Genomic DNA, 6,491 nt, shown 5'->3' with positions numbered 1-6,491 from the left:
TAAGCTCCTGTAACCTTACTGAAGATGCACCTGTGGGGCTGGGGTCCAGCTCAGTCAGGTTGGTCCAGGTGATGCTGCAGCAGCAAACTCCAGAATTTCCGTGGCTGGACCCAGAAAAGTTGAAGCCCGTGCAAAGCGCACCGTGGGTGAGGGGCTCTGCGGGTAATGACGCACGGGTTCAGTTTCTTTCTCTCGTCTGGCTCTGCCATCTCACCACGTGGCTTTGGTGGCAGGAGAAGAGAAGGAAGGAAAGAAGCTGAAGGAAGGGCTTTCCTGGCCGGCCTCTGCTCACATTTCACCAGCTGGATCCGGTCCCGGGGGCCTCACTTAAGGGAAGGAGGCTGGGAATTAGAGTTGTCCGTGTGTCAGGGAAGGAGCAGAGAAACGCACATAGCGCTAAAGGCGACACAAAATGAGCCAGGGAGCCCCTTCGGCTCCAAGATCCGACACTTGTCCCCTGTCAGAGTGGTCCCAGGGTGTGGGTCATAGGTCCGCTGGCCCATGCTTGATGATGACCGGTAGCTGCTGGGCAGAACTGGTGCTAAAGATACTCTGGCTTTTATTATTATTATTATTATTATTATTATTATTATTATTATTAAAGATTTTATTTATTTATTAGAGAGCACAAGTAGGGGGAGCAGCAGGCAGAGGGAGAGGGAGAAGCAGGCTCCCCACTGAGCAGGGAGCCCCACATGGGGGTCGATCCCAGGACCCTGAGATCATGACCTGAGCCCTAGGCAGACGCTTCACTGACTGAGCCACCCAGGTGCCCTGATATTCTGATTAAGTATTTCCAAGTCCCATCTTTTCCTTCCTGGTCATGATAGGTAACCTTCACAACAGCCCCACCAGATGGATACTGTATTTTTTCCCCAATTACTGTTTTTTTACAGGTCTGTGTTTTATAGATTTAAAACACATGCACTGTCTGGATTCGAACTGACCTACGGACCCCACTGCACACGGTTTCAGCAGTTCATTCTTTACCCGAGCATCTACCCAGCACAACGCCCGGAGTCACTGAGTCCCTCCCTCCGGTCACACAGCTGGCTGGTGGGGACGAGACTTCCTTCCCTGAGAGCCTGGCTGTTGGGGGGCTTTCCAGTGCTGGCACTGGCTTCACCAGGGGTTGGGGCTTTGGCAGGCCCATCCCCCCCTCCAGATCCCCCTCCTCAGGATTTCAGCCTCCACGGAAGATGAAACTGGAATAGTTGGACCAGCCTCTGGGACTTGGCTTTATTTTTTTAAGTAATCTGTACACGCAACGTGGGGCTCGAACTCATGACCCCAAGATTAAGAGTCGCACGCTCCACTGACTGAGCCAGTCAGGCACCCCTGCAGGGACCTGGCTTTCCTTTGATTAAAAATGGATTCTATTTTGCCACTACAGGGACCTTGAACCGTGTTTTGTGATTTTTGCTGCCTGGTGGCCCACATTCCAGCACATTTTCCAGCTCTCTGCCCCAGCTTCGCCCTGAATCCAAGTCCCTACTCTTTCCTTTAAGACTGGTTTGAAAGTCAACTGACTCCTTTTTGCTTTCTGTTGTTAGGAAACAAATTGTATCTCTAACTTTTTGAACAGGTCATATATTTATACATTTACAGAGTTCAAGAGTCAAGAGAACATTCTCCCTCCTCCCAGTGACCTGAAGGCAACCAATGCCATTCATGTGCTGGGCATTCTTCCAGAAGTTTCTTTGTCTACACAAGCAGAGGTATGCCTTTTTCATTCTCTACACAAATGACTACATACTATACACAGGGTTGCTCTATCTATCTTGCTTTTTCCCCCTCACTTAGTATGTCTTGGGGGTAGTTTGATATAATTATAGACATGATTTCATTTTTTTAAAAAGTTGTGTATTATTCTATTGTGCGTGGCTGTTCCATAATTTATTTAACACTCCCCTTCTGATAGGTATTTAAGTTTTCAAATCATTTATTACAAGCAACGTGGCAATGAATCACAGACACATGTTGCTTGAGGTGGAAGCACGTGTAAGTGGGACAGATTCACACGAAGCAGAATTTCTGGGCCAAAGCATACATTACAAAGCATACAGAATTTCTGGGCCAACGCATACAAAATATGCGTTTGTAATTGTACTGGATGCTGCCAAATTATCCCCTGATAGGTTCTGTCCCAGTTTACACTCCCACTAGTAAAGTATCCATTTCCCTACATCTTCGCAAGTGTGTTCTCAGTTGTGATTTTCCACAACCTGATCATCTCACTGGGTTTTCATTTGCATTCTGTACATTGGGAATGTTTTGGAGCTCTCTGCGTCAGGGAGCCTATCTTTCTCGGAGTTCAGGGACACTTGGCTTTGAACAGGTACCTGAACCACGCTCGAAGCTGGTGGAACTGGCTGCAGCCGACCATCGGGGTTCGTAGGTGAAGCTCCCAGGCGAACTCTGAGTTCTTTGTCGTGCATCCCCTAGGAAGTGCTGGGAGGCGCGGGCTCCAGTCCTAACCAGGCTGGTGGCGCCCTCTGTCTTCCTGAGGGGGATAAACAGAATGAAATGCAGTTTGTAGGGAGGACGGGTGGAGTACTGGTTGTGGGTGTGTCCCATCAAAGCCCAAGAAGATCCCGTTGACCTACTGAATTTTCTTTTGTCCCGCAGAATATCTCAGAGGTAGGCATGCCTTTTTATTTTTGGATTATTAAAAACCTTCATATTAGGGAACAAAAAAATGTACACAGAGAATAGTGAACCCCAAAATACACATTGCCAAGATTAAGCTGTCATGAGGATTATGCTACTACGTTCATTTCTTCCTTTTGATTCAGATTTTAAGGCAAATGATATCAATTCACCCCTATGAGCTTCAGTAAACATCTCCCCAGAATGGCTGCATTCATACATAATAGAATGCTGTTACCATACCCGACAAGATTAACAGAAATCCCTTGGTATCATCAGCTACCTCGTCCTTGTAAAAATCCCCCAACTGTCTCAAGTCTTTTCTCTTTACTGTTGGTTGGTTTCATTCATGGTGCACACACTGCATTTGGTTCTCATGTTTCTGAAGTGCTTGATTTCAAGCAGATGCTCTTTGCTTTTGCGAGGAACTGAGCCCATTGCCCTGAGTCTGTCTGTTCCGAATTTGCATATTTCCTTCCTTGTGGTATCATTTGTTCCTGTATCCCCTGTATTTCCCGTAGAGTGGAAGCTAGCTCTAGAAACTCATTCGATGAGGTTCAGGTGTTTTGGCTGAGAGTTCATAGGACATATTGGGCGCCTCCTATTGTATTGATTGGAAAGGCGCAGAGTGGGTCTGTTTTCACACTACACGACAATGGTGGGGTCAAGCGATATCAGCCAGACCCCTCCGCTGCAGATTTCCCCTTCAACCTTTCATGTAATGATTTCATCTGTCCACTGTGCCGCTCCAATCAGTGATTTCATTAGTGGGTATAAAATGGAGATGTTCTAGTTCTATCATTTTTTAAAAAAGATTTATTTATTTGTTTGAGGAAGGAGGGGCAGAGGGAGAGGGAGAGAAAAAGAGAGAATCTTATGCAAGCTCCATGCCCAGAGAGCCCAACGCGGGGCTCGATCCCATGACCTGAGATCATGACCTGAGCCCAAATCAAGAATCAGACGTTCAACTTACCGAGCCATCCAGGCACCCCTAGTTCTAGCATTGTTTTTCACATTTATTACCTAGATTTTATTTTATTTTATTTTTAAAGATTTTACTTGTCAGAGAGCGAACACAAGCAGGGGGAGCAGCAGGCAGAGGGAGAAGCAGGCTCACGGCTGAGCAGGGAGCCCAATGTGGGGCTCATTCCCAGGACTCTGGGATCACGACCTGAGCTGAAGGTAGATGCTTAACCAACCCAGGCATCCCCTAGATTTTTTTTTTTTAATATGAAGAAAAGCAGGGCAATTTGGTTGCTCCAGAATAGTTCATACCATTTGTAAAATGGCTAAGGATTGCCTCCGGTTTCTTTGCTCCTTAGTTAGTCCGACCTTTTCCAGTTGAGAAAAATTAAAAATAGTACAGGAGGACCATACAATGTTCAAGCCATGGAATGAGCTTAGGAGAGAGCTTTCTTCCGAGCTCAAGTTGTTACCATTTTACATTTAGCACCAAGTGTGTGTAAAATTTCGTAATTACTGGTTGACTCATTTTAACTGCTGGTCTTATCTTTTCTCCCTGCCTTTTGCCTTCTCTTCAGGGTCTGTCTCCTCAAATAAGGAAAGTATTGAGATAAGAACAAACATGTAGACAGAAATATCATCACTGAGTTATTCTTTTAGGCTGAAGCCAAGCAGGTCTTCTTTGGATGATATAATGCAGTGACTATCAATCATACACACTGTAGTGGGAATTAATACAACCAGCTTGCTTTCCATTCCACAGCTGATGGAAGAAGAATAAGTTTGTTTGGAAGGTGGTGGGGAGAAACAGCTCTGGGAAGGACGTACTTTAGTAAAATAGTACTAAAGAAGTGAAGAAGCACCAGGAAGGAGGGAAAGAGATAAAGATGTTCCCAGAAACTTTTGCTGCTTAAGAATGGGTTAGGTGCTCCTGTTATGGGCACCTAGAATACCCATTCGTCCCTTATCACACTGTATCGTGTAAGATGTTTTTGCTGCCGACCAGTATCGGAACATGTGCATTTGTGAATGAATGAATATTGGTTGGGAGGTAATACAGGACAGTGGTTAAGTTCACAGGATTTGGGACAGATCAAACCGGGTTCAAGTCCTGGCTTTATAATTTGGGCGAGTGCTTTAATTGCTTCAGCCCTTGGTTTCTCCACCTGTAGAATGGGAATAATAATAAGGCCACAGGGGTGGAATGAAGTGAATTAAATGAAAAATGCACTTAAAGTACTAAATACATTTCCCATCATGTAAGCCCCCAATACCTAATAATTTTGAGAAAAAAGTTTTAAAAAAATAGAAGAGGCTTTTTTTTCACTTCATAAAAGGATTCTACTAGTGTTTGTAGAAAAAGATGACATTTTCACTAATCCACTGGGCACACAATTCCTCCAGGGATCCTTGTCTCATGTCAACAAGAGTGACCTGGTCAGCCCCCAACAGCTGGATGCCTCTTAGACTTTGCTAGATTGTTCCAAATGTCAAAGGTTCCTGGCCTGATGAAAAGCAGCTTCTAGCAGCCCTGAGTTTTCACTCATATCATGTTCCTTCCACCTGTCTAAGGATTGTTCCCTAAAGTAGGGCTGAAACCGAATCCACATGGAGGGTATGGACGCTTTATGTTCCTCGAGCCAACGGCGCCATCTTGTGGTGGTACGACGTTAACACACAGTTTGGCACCGGTCCCGGGCTTTTGCATCAACTCTGATTTACCATGAGGGTTCCCAAGAGCCTCTGGGTTTTTTTAATTTATGATTTTTTTTATTATATCCTCTTGTCTTTCACACTTAATAGAGAAAATACAGAGCCAGGTGCCTGGGCTTCATCAGCTTTGGAGATGATGGCAACATTTTCACTGTTCCTTTTTTTTTTTTTTTAAGATTTTATTTATTTATTTGGCCGAGAGAGAGAGCACAAGTGGGGGAAGCAGCAGGCAGAGGGAAAGGGAGAAGCAGCTCCCCGCTGAGCAGGGAGCCGGGGCTCAATCCCAGGACCCTGGGATCATGACCTGAGCTGAAGGCAGATGCTTAACAACTGAGCCACCCAGGTGGCCCATCACTGTTCCTCTCTTTCTGGCTCTGCCATATTCCCGTGCCCTTTACTGTGCAGTGTGCTGGCACTACAGATCGTTCCGTTCCTATTTGTGTGGCCCTATTTATGCTTGGGAAAAGTGATGCCAAAAGCCAGGAATCCAGCAAAAAACAATTCAAGTCTGTTCTGAAGTAGGATTTGAGAAGATGCTTTTACCTCTTCTGTGTCCTTCAAACCCTAAGACTCAGAATTTCCAGGCTCTGTAATTAGAATTCACTGCCGCACAAGTTTGAAGCATCTTCGTGAAAAAGTACAGTCCATATACACGCCCGTATCCCTCAGGCAGGGCATCTGCCCCACTGAGGGGATGGCATGAGGCCACTGCGTCAGTGTGTGGATGTGAGGGATGGAGAGTACCCAGGCAAGAGTGTGAGCCAAGGTAATTCCGGACCCTTGCTACAAGGTGCTGTCCAGGGACCGGAGCAACTGTAGCAGCAGCACTGGGAGTTAGTGAGTAATGCAGACTCTAGAGTGAAAGCCCTGGACCAGCTGAGCTAGAATCAGGATTTTAACTAGACCCTGGGGGGTTGGTATGCACATTAACATTTGCAAAGCCCTGAGCTACAGAGGTGGTTCTCAACTTTCACTGCACATTAGAATAACCTGGGAAGCTTTTAAAGATCTTGATACACAAGCCTCAGCCTGGACTGGTTACAGTGGGATCTCTGGGGGTGGGACACACATTTAGAAAGAGGTCCGGCCATTTAGAACAGAACCATACAATTACCCAGAGCTGGAACTTCACGGTAATGATGGTTTAGGGAAGCTGGACCCCAGCC

Source organism: Ursus americanus, chromosome 34, assembly GCF_024610735.1.
Source record: "Ursus americanus isolate L20-20 chromosome 34, mUrsAme1.1.p, whole genome shotgun sequence".
In the NCBI taxonomy this organism is placed as follows: domain Eukaryota; kingdom Metazoa; phylum Chordata; class Mammalia; order Carnivora; family Ursidae; genus Ursus; species Ursus americanus.
This window is presented reverse-complemented; position numbering follows the sequence as displayed.